The 14,157-nt window shown below is 44.0% G+C and overlaps 1 protein-coding gene across 1 annotated transcript in view; it reads right to left on the bottom strand.

Moving 5' to 3' along the window:
- LOC110504004 (mannosyl-oligosaccharide 1,2-alpha-mannosidase IA) overlaps nucleotides 1-14,157 on the bottom strand; it is a 203,212-nt gene that overhangs the window by 165,100 nt on the left and 23,955 nt on the right. The gene's annotated exons all lie outside the window — the stretch shown is intronic.

Below are 14,157 nucleotides of genomic sequence, written 5' to 3'. Positions count from 1 at the left end.
GAGTCGTAGTGGGTGAGACGTAGAGAGAAACTAAATGAAACAGAGTGATACAGATTGAAATGGGGAGGGGGTGATGGGTTTCAATGAACGATGGGCTTCGTGAGTCTTTGACTGTTCGTGTTCCATGTTGATCCTCTGTATCTTTGTTATTTAAAGAGGAGATAGATAATATCACTAAGATCGAGTCTTTCCCTGAGTACTGGTCGCGGGTGATGTTTAGCTTTTTCCTCTCTGAAATGATTAGAATGGAGGGTTAGAAAAACTGGTCCTAGATCTAGGCCCATTATAGGCAACTTCTATCTCGAACCCATTTAAGATAAGAAGTATTACTTGGGTCACATACAGAGTGTTTTGGGCTAGGCAGCTATTTCCTCTTATCATCCTCTTTGTTGAATACGAGGCCTGTCAGAATGAAATATGTTCCCATAATAAGATGTCAGTCAACCATCCACCTCCTAAACTAAGGGAACTAACAGACACTTCCTGGTGACCATCTCTGACAATGACAAGGCCCTCCTTCATTCGGCACGACACCACGTTGTAATGGCAAGCTAAGCACTGGTGTAACAAAGGGTACATGAGGTTTAGCCAAGGAAGAGTTTGGAGAGATGCAGGTGTTAAGGTCTAGTGACGAGTGTGAGTTAGTGATCCCCACAGAGTATAGTAGCTTTGGTCGTTATTAGTTGGAAAACATCTCATAGGAACAGAAATAGGCGTGAATGTATTAGATTGCTTCTCATCCTCGGTAACAGAAGCAAAAGTTGATATAGTATTTTCTGATTGGCTCCGATAACTCCAAAAACGGCACAACACTGTGGTTACTTCCTCCTACTCCACTGCTGGACAGTCCAATGTGATATCAGGAGTTAACAAGAAAGGGGAAGCTGCAGTTTGACTGAGCGCTAGGAGGAGATAAAACAGACATCTAAACTATTACTTTAAAAAATGCCAGAGGCTTCAGAAAAACAAACCAAAATTAGATAAATATATTAGCCTAAAGCAAAGAATAGGGAGGGAGCCGCAAGTGTATTCTAACACCCTTGTAACGCCAATGTTTAGGCGACGGGTGTCAAACATGCCAGTGTCCATTTGCAGTCCAACAATTGATTCCGTACGGCACCCAACGCCCCTTTGATCGTTCCAAAATATGTTTCTTAGTTGCTGTCGACTTTATTGCCAACGTCCCTCTTGACATTCCCAGAGATAACCCCTCAAGGCAAGATGATTGCTTTTGACCATGGCCAACGTCATCTAATCTCAAAGAGACCCGTCTGGTACCAGCTTACTGGACATCCTCATGACCTGATGTCTCAGTCAGCGGGTCAAAAATCACATCGCAACTTTATTTAACTCTGAAAAGTATTACCATTGGGTTTACTGTAAACTCGAAGTAAATGTTCCATTGGTGCCAAGCTGAAGAACTGAATGTCCAAACAAGGACATTGAGGCTCTATTGAGGCTCCATTGAGGCTCCATTTCACTCCAGTTACCAAGGACACAGAGAGAGAGGGAGAGGCAATCAGAGAAAATGGCCTTCTCTTTGTTGAAGATTCAGGGAAGTGCTTTCTATGGTAATGGAATCGAGGTTAGAGGAAACGGACGCTACAGATGAAGGTCTCCTTGGAATTGGAGACGAACGACAAGCGACATCATCACCGCCCGCCAATCAGAGAGGCCGTTCAATCTCATCGGGGTTGGGAACGAGATGGCCTGACAGTGGCGTGTGAGAGCGAACTCAGATACTCAGGTACTGTGATGAATCCACGGCATACAGTGGACCTCTTTCAGATGTGTACTCACACACAAGGGTTCTTCATAACCCAGCCAAGAGCGGCAGTCGTTAAGTGTCATTTTAAGACAAACTCCATCAATCCCTAGATTAGACAAAGGGAGATGTGACTGGAAGTCACGATGAGCGGATGATTCAGACAGACAGGACGTGGGAAACTGTGATACATGACAGCCAGTGGCATGGAGAGATAATTGGTGGGTGTATATAATGGCAAACAGCATGCCTTATCCTCAGCCACACAACATCCTGTTTTTCAATAGGCTGCATCTAGAGTGGGCCCCATGTCAACAAATCAAATCCAAATTAAATCAAACGTTATTTGCCACCTGCGCCGAATAAAACAAGTGGAGACTTTACCGTGAAATGCTTACTTACAAACCCTTAACCAACAGTGTAGACTTTACCGTGAAATGCTTACTTACAAACCCTTAACCAACAGTGCCGTTCAGGAAGAAAAGATTTTCCAAGTAGGCTAAAATAAAAGTAATAATAAAAAGTAACACAATAAGAATAAAAAATAACGAGGCTATATACAGGGCGCACCTGAGTCAGTGTGCGGGGGTACAGGCTAGTTGAGGTAATCTGTACATGTAGGTGGGGGCGAAGTGACAAACAAGGTAACAAACAAACAGCGAGTAGCAGCAGTGTACAAGGGGGGGGGGGGGGGTGTCAATGTAAATTGTCCAGTGACGATTTTTCTGAATAGTTCAGCAGTCTAATGTCTTGCGGGTAGAAGCTGTTGTGAGGAGCCTTTTGGTCCTAGACTTGGCACTCTGGTACCGCTTGCTGTGTGGCAGAGAAAACAGTCTATAACTTGGGTGACTGGAGTATCTGACAATTTTGTGGGTTTTCCTCTGACACCGCCTATTATATAGGTCCTGGAAGAGAGGAAGCTTGGCCACAGTGATGTATTGGGCCGTTCGCACTACCTTCTGTAGTGCCTTACGGTCAGATGCCGAGCAGTTGCCATACCAGGCGGTGATGCAACCGGTCAGGATGCTCTCGATGGTGCAGCTGTAGAACCTTTTGAGGGTCTGGGACCCATGCCAAATCTTTTCAGTCTCCTGAGGGGGAAAAGGTTTTGTTGTGCCCTCTTCACGACTGTCTTGGTATGTTTGGACCATCATTGGTGATGTGGACACCAAAGAACTCAACCCGCTCCACTACAGCCCCGTCGATGTTAATGGGGGCCTGTTCAGCCCGCCTTTTTCTGTAGTTCACGATCAGCTCCTTTGTCTTGCTTACATTGAGGGAGACCTCCTCCCTATAGGCCGTCTCATTGTTGTAGGTGATCAGGCCTACCACTATTGTGTCGTCAGCAAACTTAATGATGGTATTGGAGTTGTGTTTTGCCACGCAGTTGTGGGAAAACAGGGAATACAGGAGGGGACAAAGTACACACACCTGAGGAGCTCCAGTGTTAAGGATCAGCATGGCAGACGTATTGTTGCCTACTCTTACCACCTGGGGGCGGCCCGTCAGGAAGTCCAGGATCCAGATGCAGAGGGAGGTGTTTAGTCCCAGAGTCCTTAGCTTAGTGATAAGCTTCGTGGGCACTATTTTGTTGAATGCTGAGCTGTAGTCGATGAACAGCATTTTCACATACAGTTGAAGTCGGAACAAATGTCTTGTTAACAAACTATTGTTTTGGCAAGTCGGTTAGGACAACTACTTTGTGCATGCCACAAGTAATTTTTCCAACAATTGTTTACAGGCAGATTATTTCACTGTATCACAATTCCAGTGGGTCAGAAGTTTACAAACACTAACTTGACTGTGCCTTTAAACCGCTTGGAAAATACCAGAAAATTATGTCATGGCTTTAGAAGTTTCTGATAGGCTACTTGACATAATTTGTGTCAATTGGAGGTGTACCTGTGGATGTATTTCAAGGCCTACCTTCAATCTCAGTGCCTCTCTGCTTGACATCATGGGAAAATGAAAATAAATCAGCCAAGACCTCAGAAGAGGTTGTAGACATCCACAAGTCTGGTTCATCCTTGGGAGCAATTTCCAAACACCTGAAGGTACCACATTCATCTGTACAAACAATAGTACGCAAGTATAAACACCATGGGACCACGCAGCCATCATACCGCTCAGGAAGGAGACGCGTTCTGTCTCCTAGAGATTAATGTACTTGCTGAGAAAACGTACTTGCTGAGAAAAGTGCAAATCAATCCCAGAACAACAGCAAAGGACCTTGTGAACATGCTGGAGGAAACAAGTACAAAAGTATCTATATCCACAGTAAAACGAGTCCTAATTGACATAACCTGAAAGGCCACTCAGAAAGGGAGAAGCCACTGCTCCAAAACGGCCACAAAAAAAGCCAGACTACGGTTTGCAACTGCACATGGGGACAAAGATCATACTTTTTGGAGAAATGTCCTCTGGTCTGAAGAAACATAAACAGAACTGTTTGGTCATAATGACCATTGTTATGTTGGAGGAAAAAGGGGGAGGCTTGCAAGCTGAAGAACACCATCCCAACCGTGAAGCACGGGGGTGGCAGATCATATTGTGGGGGTGCTTTGCTGCAGGAGGGACTGGTGCACTTCACAAAATAGATGGCATCATGAGGCAAGAAAATTGTGTGGATTTATTGAAGCAACATCAGTCAGGAAGTTAAAGCTTGGTCGCAAATGGGTCTTCCAAATGGACAATAACCCCAAGAATACTTCCAAAGTTGTGGCAAAAATGGCTTAAGGACAACAAAGTCAAGGTATTTGAGTGTCCATTACAAAGTCGTGACCTCAATCCTACAGAAAATGTGTGGAGCGAACTGAAAAAGTGTGTGCGAGCAAGGAGGCTTACAAACCTGACTCAGTTACACCAGCTCTGCCAGGAGTAACAGCCCAAATTCACCCAACTTATTGTGGGAAGCTTGTGGAAGGCTACTGGAAACGTTTGACCCAAGTTAAACAATTTAAAGGCAATTCTACCAAACACTAATTATTTTATGTAAACTTGTGACCCACTGGAAATGTGATGAAAGAAATAAAAGCCAAAATAAATCACTCTACTATTATTCTGACATTTCACATTCTTAAAATAAAGTGACCTAAGACAGGGAATTTTTTACTATAATTAAATATCAGGAATTGTGAAAAGCTGAGTTTAAAAGTATTTGGCTAAGGTTTATGTAAACTTCCGACTTCAACTGTAGGTGTTCTTTTTGTCCAGGTGAGAAAGGGCGGTGTGGAGTGCGATTGAGATTGCGTCAACTGTGGATCTGTTGGGGCAGTATGCAAAATGGAGTGGGTCTAGGGTGTCCAGGAGAATGCTGTTGATGTGAGCCATGACATGCCTTTCAAAGTACTTCATGGCTACCGACGTGTGTGCCACAGGGTGGTAATCATTTAGGCAGTCTGCTTTAGGTGGTCTGCTTGAAACATGCAGGTATTACAGACTCGGTCAGGGAGAGGTTGAAAATGTCAGTGAAGACACTTGACAGTTGGTCCGCGCATGCTTTGAGTACACGTCCTGGTAATCCGTCTGGACCAGCCTCTGTGAATGTTGACCTGTTTAATGGTTTTGTTCACATCGGGTACCGAGAGCATTGTCACACAGTCATCCAGAACAGCTGGTACACTCGTGCATGAGTCAGTGTTACTTCCCTCAAAGCGAACATAAAAGGCATTTAGCTCGTCTGGTAGGCTCGCGTCACTGGGCAGCTCGGGTCTGGGTTTCCCGTTGTAGTCCGTAATAGTTTACAAGCCCTGCCACATCCGACGAGCGTCAGAGCCGGTGAAGTAGAATTCTATCTTAATCCTGTATTGACACTTTGCTTGTTTGATGGTTTGCCTGAGCGCATAGCGGGATTTCTTATAAGCGTCCATATTAGTCTCCCGCTCCTTGAAAGCGGCAGCTCTAGCCTTTAGCTCGATGCGGATGTTGCCTGTAAACCATGGCTTCTGGTTGGGCTATGTACTAACGGTCACTGTGGGGACGACGTCCTCGATGCACTTATTGATGAAGCCGATGACTGATGTGGTGTATTCCTTAATGCCATTGGATGAATCCCAGAACATACTGTATTCCAGTCTGTGCTAGCAAAACAGTCCTGTAGTATAGCATCCACGTCATCTGACCATCAACAGACTATACTCTGATGCCTTTCTATGAGACACAGATATAGCACACCATAGCAAAAGGTTTTGCAAATGACAACAGAAGTAAGCCTTTGGTATTGGACGAGTCCAGGTAGTCCCTCCCTGTTTCAGTCCGTTTGGTGCCTAATGAATACTACCCTGGAGACTGGTAGAGGGAGGGGCTGTTTAACTGGCACTCAGCAGGGTAGGGAACAAGGAAGCAGTAATGTCACCCAGGCATGTCTGTCACAGTGAGACCATGGGGAGAGCTCTAAGCCCTCCCTGCCTGTCACTAGCTTGTCCCCAGCCCCTCAGTGGTGGTGATGGTGCCCTCCATCCCCCTGCCCCCTCTGCCCAATACAATGGTCCTCATCCACAGCATGCATCTGTGACCCCCATCAATAACAAAGAGTGACACTGTTCTCTCCAATGAAAAGACTCTGTCCATAAGTGTGTAACCCCCTCCCTTCTCCATCCCAGAATCCTTTGCTTTAATAACTAGGTTGTCATTCACCCTATTGGGTGTCAGCTCTGCTTTGAGACTTTGAGGCCTCCCCTATTGCTGTTTTGCTTTTTTTGAGGGGTACGGTATCGTTCCCCCAAGCTGGTCAAAAACAATGGCTCTCTTTGTTTTTCTTTGGGGTTCTTCATCTATGGGGCGCTGGGCAGGGAGGGGGGGGGGGGTTAGGATTCTGTCTCAGACTTGGACAAAACAAACGGCAGACTTATTCATTCATACCCCATACCACCCAGTAATGTCTTTATAGCGAAGCACAAAGAATGCGATAGTGCTTTACAGAAGACAGACTAAGGCTCATGGTGCTATTACCTTCTCTTCTCTCTCAGAGCACAGATCACTAGTCTCTCATGTTTACTATTTTCTCCCAAATATGACTTCAACCGCCCCCACCTCCTTCATCATCCCCTCCTCTCCCTCTCTCTATTTCTCTCTCTAGGTGGGAGACACTGTCTTATACCATTGCAACGATTCCCATACTACAGCATCTCTCTCTCTGCTATGTGGATGCCTCTTTCTGAGATAGATATAGACTGTCAACTTTATTATGCATTTACACATGTTGTTAACGCATAATTTGCGCTACGGGTGGAAAGGGGAATGACAGAGAGCTCATACACACACACACACACACATGCATGCACGCAGCATACACACACACACACACACACAAACCCATGCATCATACTAACGAGATAGGACTTTGTACCTGTACACAAATATAACATATTGCACCCACTGACACATACTGCACCCACTGTGCACTGCACCCACTGACACACCTTAACCAAAGGATGTACACACGCACACTCTTATGCGCTCACACAAAGACACTCTAAAAAATGACTCAAGTGATCCCATTTGACAGACAGACGCAATCACATTTGCAATGAGATATGATCCTCTAAGAAAAACAAGGCCCTGGAAAAAATAAATAAAGATAAAACAATAAATCAGAGCTAATCATCAGACACCCTAATTACACTTGATGTGCGTCCCAAATGGCACCCTATTCCCTACCTGGTGCACTAGTTTCAACTAGAACCCTATGGTCCCTGGTCAACCGTAGCAAGCTATGTAGAGAATAGGGTGCCTTTTGGGACACACCCTTGGAAATGTAGCATTACTGAGTACCTAGCCTGGCTAAGACTAAGACCTATCCGGCCACAGAGACAAAGCGAATCAGCATTCGTTCCCTGCTCTTCCTACACAAGGCTTCTTCGCCTCGCCGGCGTCCTCGTCTAGCGGAGCGTGATATCCTCGTGCGCCTCAACAAGCAAATAGGCCACCAGCCTACTGTGGGGAAAGAGATGGGTCAGATTGTGGGGAGCACACCCGGCCCGGGTGGCGCCACAATGTAATCAGATGGAGTCTCCATATAGTCCTATGTCTCCATTGTAGATGCATAGACAGTCGTTAGACTCGTCACTCATGTCTACTCTTCACATGCCTGGTGTTTCTCTTCACTATAGCTTAAGGGGTGAGCTTACATACCTGAGCCACATTAAAGACTCCGTATCCCCCTACGGGTATCAATCAAGCTTTCTGGGTATCTGGTGGAAATAGCATAACTGACATCTGGTAGCCAGACCACTTAACGTGAGTGTTATGACGTGATGCGATTGCTGAACAATCCCATCATCAGTCGGAGTACATGGGTAGAATTAGTAGCAAAAATACTGTAGCCCTCTATGGATAGTCCAAAGCGTTGCACGCATTAGTTCAATTCAAAATCATCATAGTTTTGTGGTCTGAAAGGTCATTCAAAACCGCACCGATGTTCATAATTTGCATTGTAGATGCACTCGGCAAACTTGGATCTTCAGGAGTTACAACGAGCTATGTGATGGGGTGGGAAATTATAGACACCTAATATTTCTTACAACTGTTACTATCTAAGAACTAATTCACAGCTGTAGTAATTCATGAGCTGCACATAAATCTCCTGCTGAACTCGTGTCCTCGGAGGATTCCAATATCCCCACAGAAACAGGAGCGGGGCTATATCCCGGCGTAGTAATCCATCGTGGGGCGCTACCTCATTAAAATAAATCCCGAGAATGAGAAACACAGCATGCTCACCCCCCCCCCCCCCCCCCAACAGCCAAATGTCATCCCAGCAATGTCAGCCCATGGTAGAACACAAACCAAAAACGCCCAGTGCTCACCACCACTCTCACTCCTGCATGGCTTGATTAATCCATTAGGAATTTGTCATTGTTGCTCTCTGTGGCATTTCCAGCTCGTGACCAGTCAGCCACAGCGTACCACTCTAGTGAAAAGAATGAACCAAGACCAGACAATCCAATTGAATTAGGGATGACCCCATTTAGTTAACTGGTCGATTGTTTGGTCGATATGCTGTTGGTCGACCGAGATTTCTTTAGTCGAGCAGTAGCAAAAAAAAACATTTTTTTCATGGAGCACAAGACACCTGTCTGATTCGCGCCTGTCTGACTGGACTAATCCATTGTGGAGGCCGTGGGGGTGGCACAGTCCATCACTCTAAGACGTACTACTGTACTACTGAAATTGTATATGGTTAAGGATAATGGAGCAACACTAACACAAATAATATGATTTTATAACAAATGCGTGTTTGATAGTGGTCGCTGTCCGCGGTTCTGAAACATCAGTGTGCTGTTGAATTGGCGCCTTTTCCTAGACCATGTTGCTATGTGCATAATAGCAAAGTTAACCAGTAAATTGGTGTTAAGAACAGTGTGGCGGAGGCAGCAGAGGAGTTAGGAGATGAGAAAACAGCTCTTGCCTTAATTGCCTAAGAAAAGTGAGAGAGAAAACCCCAACTTAATTAGGTCTATAATCAATAGCCTAACTGTTGAACGTGCCTGGCTTTATAAATCATCCAAATATATCTAAAGAAATAATTCAGATCCTGCTTCTGTTGCCTGTTTGAGTGTTTGTTTAATAGCCTACTGATTCTGTGAGCGCCAAGCCTCACAACATGTCGGATAAACAATTTTAGGAGTTTTTATTTACTTTACCTTTATTTAACTAGGCAAGTCAGTTAAGAACAAATTCTTATTTTCAATGACGGCCTAGGAACAGTGGGTTAACTGCCTATTCAGGGGCAGAACGACAGCTCAGCTCGGGGATTTGAACTTGCAACCTTCCAGTTACTAGCCCAACGCTCTAACCTCTAGGCTACCCTTTGCAGTGCTGTAATAAAGGCTTTACACAACAGCCTCTCTGGTATTACTAATAATTGATTTAGTGTAATTTACACTATTCATAATAATAACGCTCAATTTTCTTGATCTCCTTCTTATAGTTATTATTACTATTAGTATTAATATGATCATCATTATAATAATAAGTAATAATGTAATTATCACTAGTAGACTTAGTATAGCAGCCTGGTATAACTACCATCGAGCTGTAGGCCTAAGAGCGCATCCTGTTTAGTCTTAATACCGAGTGGCACAGCAGTCTAAGGCACTGAATCTTAGTGCTAGAGGTGCCACTACAGACCCTGGTTCAATACTGGGCTGTATCACAACCGGCCGCGATCGGGAGTCCCACAGGGCGGCACACAATTGGCCCAGCGCCATCCAGGTTAGGGGAGGGTTTGGCCGGGTTTGGCCGTCATTGTAAAATAAGAATTTGTTCTTAACTGACTTGCATAGTTAAATAAAGTTTAAATAAAATAAATATCGGAACTTACTTAGGCCTGTATTTCAATACATCTTCTGTATCAATCTATCATTCATTAGTTCATGTCATCACACAGCATACAAGTCATTCATGATTGGAAATGCAATCAAGCATTTGAGTTTTAAAAAATAACAAAGAGGCCCCTGAATAATAAGCTTAAACAAAAATAAACCATTCCATTTCGGAAATTGCATTCACGAATGAATGAAACTGTTTTTAGTCATTGCTGTAATAAAGTCTTTACAAAAAATAAAGTTGTTTACATTGTTCCAAATGGTTATTAAAATGATATTGTCACACATAATATGTACGCATGTGCTCCTTACTTTCTTTTTCTTGATCTCCAGTCAAATTTATTCCACACATCTGATTTTCCCTTTACCTCCTGAGCAACCAGTTTCATTTTTTTTTGTCACATCCTCTGCATCCATCTTGCTGTCACATGTGTTACGGTGTTCCGAGGTTTGTTATTACTAATTTATGAATGTGATTATGATATGCTATAGGTCAGGTCCAATTAGTCACATGTAGGCGATGCATACATGTGTCACGTAAAGAGAGCAAGGGTTAAGGGAATAGGGAATGTTTTTCTGAAACAAATGAGGGATTTCGGTAACAGAACTTTTCAGTCAGAAATGGCTGTAATTATGTTCCAGCTTCAGCAACACGGCCAGCGCTATAAACACTGTTGATGTTCTGTGGTGGTCGCTGCAGCAGGAAGGAGAGGTAGAGACAACGGGTGCTAGTCACACAGTCGCTCGCTGTCATTTGTTTTACACGGCGCATGCCAGTCTGAGCCCGGCCCGGCACAATCAAATCAATTGCAGTGGGACTCCCTCTAGTCATTTATGTGTCTTAACTATTTAATAAAACAGTGCTCTTAAAGCATCAGACAAGCTCAGTGCCTATAGTTGAATTGATTTAAAAAAACATAGGATGTGTCTATACATGGACAAATATACGTTTTAACATTTTGACCAATCGATTGGTTGAAAGAACAGACGACTCTCGGCGGACGAAGATTTTTGGGGGGTCGGGGACAGCCCTGAATGTAATAGATGTGACTGCTAGCCCTGTTAGCGTCCCGCCCTGAAGCTAAGCTAACTGAGTTTGCGCTTCATCCTCACTACAGTCCTAATCTAGCTGTACCTCCTTCCCTAAGACTATAGGCTAGTCCTATCCCCCTCTAAAACTAGAATAGACTGTTAGAACCACCCTGAAGCTAGGCTAACTCAGAATACAGTTGTAACCTTTACTCCACACACAGAGATGCGTACAAAGCTTTAGGATAACTCTATCCTCCTGACTCCTGCAAAAACTCAAACAGGAAGTACAAGTGACAAGCTCAATATGGAAGTGGTCTGATGAAGCAGATGATAAGCTACAGGACTGTTTTGCTAGCACAGACTGGAATATATTCCGTGATTCATCCGATAGCATTGAGGAGTTTACCACATCAGTCACCGGCATCATTAATAAGTGCATCGACGATGTCGTCCTCACTGTGACCGTACGTACATATCCCAACCAGAAGCCATGGATTACAGGCAACATTCACATTGAACTAAAAACTAGAGCTGATGCTTTGAAGGAGCGGGACACTATCTGGATGCTTATAAGAATGCTCGTCAGATGTGGCAGGGCTTGCAAACCATTACGGATTACAAAGGGAACCAGCCGCGGGCTCTCCAGTAACATGAGCCTACCAGACAAGCTAAATTCCTTCTATGCTCGCTTCGACGCAAACACTGAAATATGCATGAGAGCACCAGCTGTTCCGGGCGACTGTGTGATCACGCTCTCCATAGCCGACGTGAGTAAGACCTTTAAAGAGGTTAACATTCAGAAGGATTACCAGGATGTGTACTCAAGAGCATGCCCTGACCAGCTGGCAAGTGTCTTCACTGACATGTTCAAACTCTCCATGACCCAGTCTGTAATACCTACATGTTTCAAGCAGACTACCATAGTCCCTGTCTAAATTGCCATAGCACTCCCATCTGTAGCCATGAAATGCTTTGAAAGGCTGGTCATGACTTACATCAACACCATCATCCCAGAAACCCTCAACCCACACCAATTCGCATTCCGTCCCAATAGATCCACAAATGATGCAAATCTCTATTCTACTCCACTCTGCCTTTTCTCACTTGGACAAAAGGAACACCTACGTGAGAATGCTGTTCATTGACTACAGCTCAGCATTCAACACCATAGATATCCAAAGATGGTGGCCAGCAGAGATAGGTGGGATGGGATGAGGGAAACTGAGGGTTGGAATATGGAACTGGAGATGAGTGGGAGTGAAGTTGCTGAGTGTGGGGTAAAATTATGGTTTGGCTGAGGCTGATGCCACGCAAGTGCTCACACGCACACAAGCACACGTAAATAGTGCCACATATACATTTGGCCTTGCTGTTTTCTTATTGTCCTTGATGTCTTTTGCTTTACATTGTTGTTTTGTTGTCGTTTTCCTTTGTTCTTGTCTGTTTTTCATAGTTGTTTGGTTGGATTGGACGGGATTGGTGGCTTGGAGAGGGTGGAGATGGGGGGGGGGTTAAGGGATGGGGATGTTTTCAGGGGGGACTGTAGGGGGTCTTGGATGGTTGGGGGCAGCAGGTAGCCTGGCAGTTGGGAGAATTGGGACAGTGGCCGAGAGGTCGCTGGTTCGGGTCACTGAGTCGACTGGGTGGGAGATCTGTCGATGCACCCTTGAGCGGGATACTTGACCCTGATTTCTCCCGTGGGTTGTTCTGGATGGGAGCTGTCATGGTCCAAACACAAACGAACACAGTCATGAAGTCCTCAGGAGGCTGGAAAGATTTGGCCCTCAGATCCTCAAAAATGTCTACAGCTGAACCATTGAGAGCATCTTGACTGGTATGCTTGGTATGGCAAAAGATTGGCAACCAACCGTAAGGCGCTACAGAGGGTAGTGCATACTAGAGGTCGACCGATTAATCGGAATGGCCAATTAATTAGGGCCGATTTCAAGTTTTCATAACAATCTGTAATCTGTATTTTTGGACACCGATTATGGCCGATTACACTGCACTGCACGAGGAGACTGCGTCAATCTTAACATAAGTTAAACTAGTAATATCATCAACCATGTGTAGTTATCTAGCTTGTCCTGCGTTGCATATAATCGATTAGTTAATATTGCCTGCTAACATGAATTTATTTTAACCATAGAAATTGTGTCACTTCTCTTGCGTTCTGTGCAAGCAGAGTCGGGGAATATGCAGCAGTTTGGGCCGCCTGGCTCGTTGCGAACTGTGTGAAGACCATTTCTTCCTAACAAAGACCGTAATTAATTTGCCAGAATTGTACATAATTATGACAACATTGAAGGTTGTACAATGTAACAGCAAGGGATGCCACCTGTTAGATAAATACGGAATGGTTCCGTATTTCACTGAAAGAATAAACGTTTTGTTTTCGAAATGATAGTTTCCGGATTTGACCATATTAATGACCTAAGGCTCGTATTTCTGTGTGTTATTATATTATAATTAAGTCTATGATTTGATAGAGCAGTCTGACTGAGTGGGGTAGGCAGCAGCAGGCTCGTAAGCATTCATTCAAAAAGCACTTTCCTGCATTTTCCAGCAGCTCTTCGCTGTGCTTCAAGCATTGCGCTGTATATGACTTTAAGCCTATCAACTCAAGATTAGGCTGGCAATACTAAAGTACCTATTAGAACATCCAATAGTCAAAGGTATATGAAATACAAATGGTATAGAGATAAATAGTCCTATAATAACTACAACTTGAAACTTCCTGGGAATATTGAAGACTCATGTTAAAAGGAACCACCAGCTTTCATATGTTCTGAGCAAGGAACTTAAACTTTAGCTTTTTTACATGGCACATATTGCACTTTTACTTTCTTCTCCAACATTTTTTTTTTCCATTATTCAAACCAAATTGAACATGTTTCATTATTTATTTGAGACTAAATTGATTTTATTGATGTATTATATTAAGTTAAAATACGTGTTCATTCAGTATTGTTGTAATTGTCATTATTACAAATACACTGCTCAAAAAAATAAAGGGAACACTAAAATAACACA

Source organism: Oncorhynchus mykiss, chromosome 3, assembly GCF_057628025.1.
Source record: "Oncorhynchus mykiss isolate SJ-2025 chromosome 3, ASM5762802v1, whole genome shotgun sequence".
NCBI classification, from domain to species: domain Eukaryota; kingdom Metazoa; phylum Chordata; class Actinopteri; order Salmoniformes; family Salmonidae; genus Oncorhynchus; species Oncorhynchus mykiss.
Note: the sequence above shows the minus strand (reverse complement) of the source record. Positions and strands in the feature narration are given on the sequence as shown.